This window comes from Phyllobates terribilis, unplaced genomic scaffold, assembly GCF_046119375.1.
Source record: "Phyllobates terribilis strain yellow unplaced genomic scaffold, ASM4611937v1 Scaffold_2__4_contigs__length_985480577, whole genome shotgun sequence".
Lineage (NCBI taxonomy): Eukaryota > Metazoa > Chordata > Amphibia > Anura > Dendrobatidae > Phyllobates > Phyllobates terribilis.
Window position 1 is genome coordinate 132,413,773 of NW_027362762.1, and position 12,138 is coordinate 132,425,910.

The following is a 12,138-nucleotide window of genomic DNA, read 5'->3' on the forward strand; positions in this document are numbered from 1 at the left end:
AGCGTGAAAATCTGCGATTCCCCAAGGACAGTGGTGAGACCAGGCAGTCATGTGATTGCAAGTATGCAATATTCATACATCCGTCCTCATTCCGAAAAGACTCTCTCGGCACTGACACCAGAGAATGTTGACAACGCGCACTTTGTGCACTGTGAGGATTCACAAGTCTGCAATTACATAGAGTGACTGCAGACTTTTGTGCCCAATCTGGAAAGGAGAAGAGCTATACCAAAAAACTCCTTGAAAAAACCTTAAAGGTGTGCTTATATTGCACCCTTTTCTGTAGTTAAAAAGGCTAAAAAATGATCAAAAGCAAGAACATATTTATATATACAGACTTTTGAACTTTTCTATTAATGTTTCATGCCATCAAAGATGCCAAGCATTTAAAAGAAGTAACATGTACATTCTTTAAGCCTTTTTGGCTTGGAAGATGCTCAATACTTACAATAACAGTCAATGAGAAAGCTTGAAAATGTTCAGAAGACACCAGGGCATTTTTCTTTTCTTTTTTTTTTTTTTTAGTGTTTCCACAACATAAAAAAGCTAGTATTGTCTTCATTGCTTAATGGAGTTCAAGTAACATCCAGAAAGTGCAGCAAAAAAATGCCAAAAGAATATGCAAGAAAATTGCAGTGGAAAAAAAATGCCAAAAAATCAATTGGGAAATGTCCAAAAGAAACCTCTAGCAAAAGACACTTCAGGTTTACTAAACTCCAGTTAAAAAGGTGAGTTTCCTGAGCAGTGGCGTACCGCCAATGGCGGCAGACCACGAGACTGCTATGGGGCCCGTGAGCCGTGGGGGCCCCATAGCAGTCCAGGGGTGGACATACGGGTCCCCACCATGCTGCTGCACCAAGGGGCCCGCAAGGTGCAGCTGCTCCCTGCACGCGGCGGTCAGGGAGCGATCCCTGCAGCTCCGTGGCTGTCAGGAGGAGAATAGCGGCGGAGATGGAGAGTTCGTCCTCTGCTTCCTCCCTGACCCAGGCGCGCGCAGCTTGATGACGTCATCATGCAGCGCGTGCCTGGGTCAGGAAGAAAGCTGCCGGCAACCAGGAGGATGCTGCTGCAGGGGAGCGAGCTGAGGTAAGTTGTTGTTTTTTTTGTTTGTTTGTTTGTTTTTTACTGAAATGCTGGGGAGGGGAGGTGGGGGGAGAGCAATGGTGGGATGGTGGGGCTGGGGAGAAGAATGATGGGGCTGGGAAGAGCAATAATGGGGCTGATGGGACTGGGGAGAGCAATGATGGGGCTGGGGAGAGGAATAATGGGGTTGATGGGGCTGGGGAGAGCAATAATGGGGCTGATGGGGCTGGGGAGAGGAATAATGGGGTTTATGGGGCTGGGGAGTGCAATAATGGGGCTGATGGGGCTGGGGAGAGGAATGATGGGGCTTGGGATAGGAATAATGGGACTAATGGGGCTGGGAAGAGCAATAATGGGGCTGGGGAGAAGAATGATGGGACTGGGGAGAGGAATAATGGGGTTGATGGGGCTGGGGAGAGGAATAATGAAATGGTAGGGCTAGGGAGAGCAATGATGGGGCTGGGGAGAGGAATGATGGGGCTGGGGAGAGCAATGATGGGGATGGTGGGGCTGGGGAAAGCAATGATGGGATGGTGGGGCTGGGGTGAGCAATAATGGGGCTGATGGGGCTGGGGAGAGGAATAATGGAGTTGATGGGGCTGAGGAGAGGAATGATGGGATGATGGGGCTGGGGAGAGCAATAATGGGGCTGATGGGGCTGGGGAGAGGAATGATGGGGCTGGGAAGAGCAATAATGGGGCTGATGGGGCTGGAAAGAGCCATAATGGGGCTGATGGGGCTGGGGAGAGGAATGATGGGGCTGGGAAGAGCAATAATGGGGCTGATAGGGCTGGAGAGAGCAATGATGGGGGTGGTGGGGAAGGGGAGAGCAATGACGTGTTGCTGGGAGAGAGCAATGATGGGGGTGCTGGGAGAGAGCAATGATGGGGGTGCTGGGACAGAGCAATGGTGGGGGGCTGGGAGAGAGCAATGATGTGGGGCTGGGAGAGAGCAATGATGGAGGTGCTGGGACAGAGTAATGATGGGGGGTGCTGAGAGGAAATGATGGGGGTGCTGGGAGAGCGCAATGATGGGGGTGCTGGGAGAGAGCGATGATGGGAGTGCTGGGAGAAGTAATGATGAAGGTGCTGGGACAGAGAAATGATGGAGGTGCTGGGACAGAGCAATGATAGGGGTTCTGGGACAGAGCAATGATGGGGGCTGGGACAGAGCAATGATGCGGGTGTTGAGAGAGAGCAATGATGGGGGTGCTGGGAGAGAGCAACGATGAGGGTGCTGGGACAGAGCAATGACGGGGGTGCTGGGACAGAGCAATGACGGGGGTGCTGGGAGAGAGCAATTATGGGGGTTTCACTTTGCTTGTACTGTGAAGCCTTGTATGTTTTCCGTGTGCACATAGCCTTACAGTTAATTGGGGAGAGTCACAGAGACTGAATAATTTATATTATTGGCCAGTGGAGATTATAGTTAATGGGGGGCACAGTGCTGCTTATCACTTTATATTTTGATTACTAAGTGGCTAATAGTATATTAATGGGGGGGGGGGTACATATCTGTATTCGAGGACGCAGAGCGGGGGAGACACATGTATGCATACAATATGTGACCTTGTTATTTTCTAGGCTGGAGATCATCGTGACAAGACGAGTCGTGGCTGGGAGATGTCGACATGAAGGTCTGACCAGATGGAGAAGAAGCAGCAGAAACCGACTCTGATCATATAACACGTCAGCGGTAAGTGCCTGGATGTAAATATTATTCTGTATCTGCAATGTATGACTTGGAGTAATAATGTTATCTGTAAAATCCCTTAGGCCACATTCTCACATTTGTGTGAAATGTCCGTGTGCTGCCAGATCTTTTTATCGGATGGTCCACGGACTCGTACAGTTTTACAGATCCATTCACACATCCATGAAAATCACGGATCTGAGAATGAGATCTAAGAGAGTCAGAGAATGTCCTGTTCTGATCCGATTTTGAGGATTACAATAGGACATGCTCAATGCGTCAGTAAAACAGGGCAGCACACCGACACTGCACACAGATGCAGGAATGTAGCCTAATTATGTATAGCACAGTCCCTTAGTATATAGTGTACTCACTTATTATGTATAGTGCCATCCTTAGTTATATAGTTTCCTCTTTTATTATGTATAACACCCTCCCTTATTATGTACCATCCTCTCTAGCGGCTCACAGTTGGGGGATCATACTGTGTTGGGGTCAGCATACTTTACCCTGGGAGTTGAGGTGGGGTATAGTAGGGTCATTATACTGTGCATGTGGAGGAATTCACGATGGGGGTTTCATACTGTGTTTGGGGGGCCCTTTTATTGGCATCACACTTTATGGGGCAATGAAAGAGAGATCTAGGACGTCAGCAGGAGGAAAATTACTATGTAAAGGATGGAAAGTTGTGAGATCTGATCTTTGGTGACCCCGACAATTATTTACATTTTTTTTTTTGGGTGGGGGCCCAATTAGAGCTTCTGCTATGGGGCCCCATGATTCCTATGTACGCCCCTGTTCCTGAGGCATCTTCTACTTGAAAAACTGTTGTTCTTATCTGGCAGAAAAAGACACATTGTAAACACGCGCATAGGGTATGTTCACACTATGTTTTTTGAGGAACATGAAAAGTGCTCAGAAAATGCTTGAAAGGCTCTTCTTATTCATTTCTGAATTTGAGGATTTTTTACCGCTTCAGTTTTCCAAATAAGCCAAGTGGTTAAAAAAAGTGACGTGACCATTCATTAGACATTCTCCTCTATGAAGCCACTCAGTAGTTTCCAATAGATATCAATAAGTCTAAAAGTCACCTGAAAGACATCTGCCCATCTTTTTGATTTTTTTGTGTTTTTTCTCAAAAAACCCTATAATTTCATTTGTTGCCTAAAGTATTTAAAAAAATTGCAAGAAAATCTTCTCCAAAAATTGCTTCAAAAACTTTTAAAAAAAAGTTAGCAGAAAATGCAGAAGATAAACGCTAACATAACAGTTCAAGGATAAAAAATATACCAGTGTTTCCTAAAGTGGTTCTACTTGGAAAAACACAGCAATTTTGACCGCCCCCCAAAAAATATGCAAAAACGCAGTGTGATTATATCCTTATGCTTACACGTGCGAATAAATCATACGAATGCAATCTGATAAAAAAATCGGATTGCATTTGAACTAATGTTATTCTATGATTCTGTGCTCATCTGCTTTTTTTTTTCCTGCTCGGATCAGATCGAGATGGGGCTGAAAAAAAACGCTGCGATTGCATGCGAAATTCGGATCACATGCACCCATACAAGTGTATGGGTGCGTGTGAAACATAGCACTGCAGTTGGATATCACCCGAGTGCAGTGTGATTCCCACGGATGCCGGCAATGGAGGAGATGGATAAATTACTTTCTCCGTCTCCTCTGCAGCTGTGCTCCGAATCTCTCATGTGAGAGGACGGGAGCACAGTGCACTGACACTCAGCTCAAACTTGCATCGGATGCCTCACGCTAGTGTGACTCCGGCCTTAGGGGCAAAAGAGTGGGCTTCACAACCCAAGTTATCCACACGCACCTCCACTCCACTCAGGACTTGGCTGCCGATGCCAGCTTTCTGGTTTCCAAAAACCTCGATATTGGGATCACTGGGGGTCACAGTGGTCAGACCCCCAGCTATTAGCAAGTTATGCCTTATCACTTGGATAAGGAACAACTTTTTTTTTTTAACAAATTGGAATAGACAAATACAATGGTATGCTGCCTTTATTAAAATGCAAAAGATAAGATCTGGTTGGCTGCTATGCTCAACAAAGACAATCTTAATGTTAGAATTTTTATATGACTTTATTTTTGGTGCAAGTGCTTTCCATAAATGAAAACTTACATCACACAAGACATGTTATTCAATAGGACTGTTCAGATGACTGTTTGTCCATGTGTACAAAATGTCAGCATGCACTAGTCTCTTCTGTATTTCGAATGAGCCTCGCCTACTCAAGTCTATGAGTGTGCAAAAATTTTTTGATCCCATGCAGATCATGAATATATTGAATCCAATTTTTACACATACATTACAATTATTAACCTTTAATTAGTCGCGTGAGGTCCATTTAACACCAAACAAGTTTGTTTTCATCATATTTCCGCAAGTATGGATAATTGTAGCCGCGGGCGAGGTACTCGTCTTCCACGCCCTGGCACTCTACATGAAAAGGCGGGTCCTGGCTGTGTGTGTGTGCTCTTGTTAGCTGGGCGATACACCTCTTCACACTGCATGATGCCAGTGTACCAGGCCGGCCAGGACCAGATGTTGGAGAACGAATTGATGGAGGTAAAAGTCCAAAAATAAACTTCTTTGTACTGAACATGAACTTGATAAGAACTATATACATCAGATATTAGGCACATTTCTTCGTACCTTTACGTTAAGCAGGCATTCGCACTTCTCGGTTACATCTATTGACACTTCATTTCTCTTGCACTTCACACTCTTGCATCTCATGACAATCCAGCAAACAATTATGGGAGACTTCATCTTCCCCTGTGAAGGCCGCACAGGTCAAGTAGCTGTGAGGGCCGCTCACAGCTACTCTCAGTTCCCGACTGATTAATGAGAACCCCACTGTTTAGGCATGCTACTGGGTGGGGGTTGATGCTGAACTCTGCCACTTGGTAAAACTCCAAGGTGTACTTGGATATCATATCGAGGGGATGTACGAGACACTTTATCTACAATGCCATCAGTATCCTATTGAGGAACACGGACAGAGCACTTTACCAAAACTGCCATCATAACTTATAAGCTAAGTGATTTTTTTGGTTACACACCTTTTCGTTCTAGGAATTTACACTGTATGTGGCTCCTGATGAGCCGATTTGTAGGGGAAATGCGTTGAGCAATACATACGTGTACCTGTTCTTGTACTTATAGCATCTTGTATTGAACCTACTATAATTATACTGGTCTGCATTTCTAATTTCAGCATGCTATGCACGAATATTACCTCTTTTTAGGATTACCTACTCTAATATGGATCATATCCTCTGTTTACATTAGTATCTAACTGTACTGTGTTCTTGGTATTGATTCTGGACTACATGAAAAGAAACCCTGTCGGGAATCATTATAGGACCATTGGTCTGACACAAATTATGTAACTTACTAAACAGCTAAAGAGGTCTTTAGGAGAACGCTGTGACCTACCACGTTTATACCATTTGGTGTGACTTGGTTCTTTGGTGCTCTTCTTTATTATCGTTAGTTGTCCATGAATCAGAGGTTGGTTAACCCGTTTCTACCCCTCACTTATGTATATTATTCCCTTCACCTTCCATCTGTTGAGGGTTTTAGAGGGACTGTTGGGACAAGCCGTCAAGAAGCGGGGATGCCATTTGCGTCCAAGAGGGTGCCAACCTCCGCTGATAAACAGGGAACAGACCAAAGACCAGTGTAGGGTATTGCCCCTCCCCCGTTTGCATGTATCACCCTGCTTAGGGGTCTTTTACTGGTTGTAACATAGTAACATAGTTTTTAAGGTTGAAGGAAGACTAAGTCCATCTAGTTCAACCCATAGCCTAACATGTTGATCCAGAGGAAGGCAAAAAAAAACATGTGGCAAACACTAAGCTCCACATTGGGGAAAAAAATTCCTTCCTGACTCCTCATACGGCAATCAAACTAGTTCCCTGGATCAATGCCCTATCAAGGAATCTAGTATATATAATCTGTAATATTATAACTTTTCAAGAAAGGCATCCAGGCCCTTCTTAAATTTTAGTAGTGAATCACTCATTACAACATCATGCGGCAGAGAGTCCCATAGTCTCATTGCTCTTACAGTAAAGAATCCGCGTCTGTTATTATGATTAAACCTTCTTTCCTCCAGACGAAGAAGATGCCCCCTTGTCCCCGTCTCAGGCCTCAGAGTAAAAAGATCAGCAGAAAGGTCTTTGTACTGTCCCCTCATATATTTGTACATAGTAATAAGATCACCCCTAAGCCTTCTTTTTTCCACAGTAAATAGCCCCAAGTGTAATAACCTGTCTTGGTATTGCAGACCCCCCAGTCCTCTAATAACCTTGGTCGCTCTTCCCTGCACCCGCTCTAGTTCAGCTATGTCTTTCTTATACACCGGAGACCAGAACTGTACACAGTATTCTAAGTGTGGTCGCACTAGTGACTTGGATAGAGGTAAAATTATGTTCTCCTCATGAGCATCTATGCCTCTTTTAATGCATCCCATTATTTTATTTGCCTTTGCTGCAGCTGCCTGACACTGGCCACTAAACGTGAGCTTGTCGTCCACCAATACACCCAGGTCTTTTTCAGTGACAGTTTTGCCCAGTGTTTTACAATTAAGCATATAATTATACATTTTATTTCCTCTGCCCAAGTGCATTACCTTACATTTATCACCACTAAAGCTCATTTTCCATTTATCAGCCCAAGCTTCTAGTTTACATAGATCCTCCTGTAATATAAAATTGTCCTCCTCTGTATTGTTTACCCTGCAGAGTTTAGTGTCATCTGCAAATATTAAAATACTACTCTGTATGCCCCCTACAAGGTCATTAATAAATATGTTAAAAAGAAGCGGGCCCAATACTGACCCCTGTGGTACCCCACTGTTAACTGTGACCCAGTCTGAGTGTGTTCCATTAATAACCACCCTTTGTTTCCTATCACTGAGCCAGTTCTTAACCCACTTACATATATTTTCCCCTATCCCCATTGTTCTCATTTTATGTATCAACCTTTTGTGTGGAACCGTATCAAAAGCTTTTGAAAAGTCCATATATACAACATCCACTGCATTTCCTTGGTCCAGTCCGGAACTTACCTCTTCATAAAAGCTGATCAGATTAGTTTGACAGGAACGGTCCCTTGTAAACCCATGTTGATATTGGGTCATGAGGTTATTCTTCTTCAGATACTCTAGTATAGCATCTCTTAGGAAACCCTCCAGGATTTTACCCACAGTAGAGGTTAAGCTTACTGGCCTATAATTTCCAAGTTCAGTTTTTGTCCCCTTTTTGAATATTGGCATCACATTTGCTATACGTCAGGCCTGTGGTACAGACCCTGTTATTATGGAATCTTTAAAGATTAAAAATAATGGTCTATCTATGACTTTACTTAATTCCTGCAGTACTCGCGGGTGTATCCCATCCAGGCCCGGGGGTTTGTCAACTTTAGTGATTTTTAGACGCCGCCGTACTTCCTGCTGGGTTAAGCAAGTGGTATTTAATGGAGAATTTTTGTCATCACTAATCATGTTTTCTGTCATGCTATTTTCTTGTGTAAATACTGTTGAAAAAAAATCATTTAGAATATTAGCTTTTTCCTCCTCCTCATCCACCATTACACCCAGGCTATTTTTAAGGGGGCCAACACTATCATGATTTGGTTTTTACAGAATTAATTTAATTTTCTGTATTTATTTAATGCCTCATCACTACCTACTTGCTTTAGTTCTCTAAATGTTTTCTTTTTGTCACTTATTGCGCCCCTTACAGCTCTATTTAGCCATAGTGGTTTCCTCCTATTTCTAGCATATTTATTCCCATAGGGTATATATTGTGCACAGGTCCTATTCAGGATGCTAATAAATGTCTCCCATTTGCTTTGTGTAGTTTTATGTCTCAGGATATCATCCCAGTTTATTGCACTAAGATCATCTCTCAACCGCTGGAAATTTGCCTTCCTGAAGTTTAGTGTCATTGTAACCCCTCTACTACACATCTTATTAAAGGATACATGAAAATGTATTATTTTGTGATCACTATTACCCTAGTGACCCCCAACTCGTATATTTGATATGCGGTCTGGCCTGTTGGTTAATATTAGGTCTAGTCGTGCCCCCCTTCTTAATGGGTCCTGAACCAGTTGTGAAAGGTAATTGTCTCTCTTAGTTGTCAAAAACCTATTACGTTTGCTGGAACTACAGGTTTCTGTTCCCCAATGTATTTCAGGGTAGTTGAAGTCCCCCATAATAATGACTTCTCCTTGAGTCGCTGCTTCATCTATTTGCTTTCTGAGGATATTCTCCGCTGCTTCAATTATTTTGGAGACTTATAACAAACCCCTATCAGTAATTTATTATTTTTTCCCCCTTCTCTTATCTCCACCCACAGGGACTCTACATTTTCATTAGATTCACATATATTCTCACGCAAGATGGATTTTAAGGATGATTTTACTTATAAACACCCCCCCCTCGCTTGTTTGTACGGTCATTTCTGAACAGACTATAGCCCTGTAAATTAACTGCCCTGTCATGGCTCTCGTCCAACCATGTCTCAGATATCCCCACCATGTCATAATTATTTTCCAACAAAATTATTTCTAATTCCTCCATTTTGTTGGTGAGGCTTCTGGCATTAGTGTACTTGCATTTTATGTATCTCTCTGTACCACTATTCCTTCTAACTATATTGACTGTTCTAACCCCACCCCCAATTTCTTTATTTGTGCCCAGGTCACTATCTGCACTATCTTCCCCAGCTATAAAATGAATACCCTCCTTCCCAATCCCTAGTTTAAACACTCCTTCAACCTTCTAGCCATTTTCTCCCCCAGCACAGCTGCACCCTCCCTATTGAGGTGCAGCCCATCCCTAGCGTAGAACCTGTAGCCAACTGAGAAGTTAGCCCAGTTCTCCAGGAACCCAAACCCCTCCTTCCTATACCAATTCCTGAGCCACTTATTTATCTCCCTAATCTCCTGTTGCCTCTCTGGCGTGGCACGTGGTACAGGCAGTATTTCAGAGAATACCACCTTGGAGGTCCTTTAAGCTTGCAGCCTAATTCCCTGAAATCATCTTTAAGGACCTTCCACCTACCTCTAACTTTGTCATTTGTGCCAATGTGCACCATGACTGCTGGGTCCTCATCAGCCCCTCCCAGTAATCTGTCAACCCGATCAGCGATGTGCCAGACTCGAGCGCCAGGTAGGCAGAACACTGTTCGACGATCCCTGTCTTTGTGACAGATTGCCCTATCTGTTCCCCTAATAATTGAGTCCCCCACTACCAGCACCTGCCTGGCCTACCCTGCTCTCCTATTTCCCCCCTTACTGGAGCTGACACTCTTCTGGCTTTCAGAGGACATGCCTTGCTGCAGCCGTGCTGCCCCTGTACTGACACACCCCTCATCTGCCAACTTTGGAAACTTATTGGGGTGTGCCAGATCAGGACTAGCCTCCCTGGCACTCTTCCCTCTACCCCGCCTTCTAACTGTCACCCAGCTCCATACAACCATCCTCCCCCACATCAACCCCAGTGAGCAGCTGTTCAGTGAGCAGCAGACTACTTTCCATATTGTCTATGGATCTCGGTGTTGCCAGCTGCTCATTTAGATCCAGTACCTGGGCTTCCAAACGCACAATGTGCTCACATCTCATACACCAGTATGCACCCACGACTGACTGTTCAAGGATTGCATACATGTGGCAAGATGTACACTGGATAGCAGTGTCAATAATGGAGCAAATTTCCTAATGGGGATTGCACTAGATAGAAATGTTAAGTAAAAAGAAATTTAAAGAATTAATAAAATACAGACAGCAATTCAGTACAAATTCCTCCCTTCCAAACTCCCTGAATCCAAAGTCACTGAATCACAAGTCATACACTTACTTCCGTTCACACTCACTAAGAAAGAAGATTTAAAGAGTTTTTTTTTCCCCTTTAGCAGCAATCCAATCTACAGCTCAATGCACTTCCAAAGGACTCGGTTGGGTTGATATATTTTTTTGAGGCAGTTTTTTCGCCATCTTGTTTTATTTTAAAAAATACTAGTAAACTTTGATTTTAGGTGTATTATCTGTGACTCCACTGTTTTAGATACGTCGGTACGACTCCTCACTAAAACCTTGAAAGTCCACTGTTCTCACTAGGAGAGTTTAAGTCCCAACATAGTGACCATTGCTTCTTTTCAATATACACAATTGAGTTCCCTTTTACCCTAGATAACTATTCTTTAAAGTCCTGCTGATACAATTCCTTCTGATTCAATTCCTCTAAGTGGGCCTTCTGCTTCCCCTGGGTTAACTTCCGTACTGTTTAGGTGGCCTCTCTGGCCAGGGTTCCAATCCACCAAAATATATCTTCACGCTTCCTTAGAACGTATAATCGTAGTCCTGCCTCATTGCACACAACACACTATAATAACATGTTAACAGAAAAAACTGACCGGCACTTCCAAAACAAGAAATAGGTGTGAACAGGTGCCTACTAGGAGCAGCCATCTCCATATACAACTAACAAACAAAGTAGCACTCTGTAACGTTAAGTATGCGAACATGAAATATGAATAGTATTACTGCTGTTGAAAATGGAAATAAATGATAGGGTCCTGGTATTTTGAGAGACGTCTTTCTCCGGATACCAGGTACACATGAATTGGCAAATTTATGCGCTAAGATTTCTCATTTATTTCTATTTTCTACAGCAGTAATGCTATTCATATTTCATATATTTCATGTTCGCATACTTCGTGTTACAGAGTGCTAAATTGCTTGTTAGTTATAATAACATGTCAGTCTGTCATAATTTCAGACCTTAGGCTATTCTCTGCTGAACACTGGGCTCTATCTGACTCACTATGAAAAAGTTGTCTTTTGTTTTTCCACATAACCCCTCCCATTTTGGGCTAGTCCCAACTGTAAACTATATCCAAACTCTATCTTGCAAATTACTAAACACACAAAATCACATTTAAAACAGTGCAATGCATTATATTAAAACCCATATCTTCAAGGGAAGGGGTGTGGGCAGCACCTCAACCTCCTTACATATGGAAGGTAGGTAACCGTCTGTTTGGGGTAGCTTCCTAGCTCGGGCGCCCCTCCCTCCTCAGTGCATCTTGAGACGCGGCATCGACTACACAAGCCACAGCACGTTGCGTGCGACTAATAGTGTAAGTATTTTGGTGCAACTAACTGAAGGTTAAAGGGGTTGTCCACCATTCAGACAACCCCTTGTCAATCTCTATGTTTCCACCCCAGTAAAATAATACCTATACTCAACTCTGGTGCATGCGCCATTCCAGCAATGATGGCACTGGCTCTCCCAGGGCTTGCATAACACAACAATGTTAAGGTCG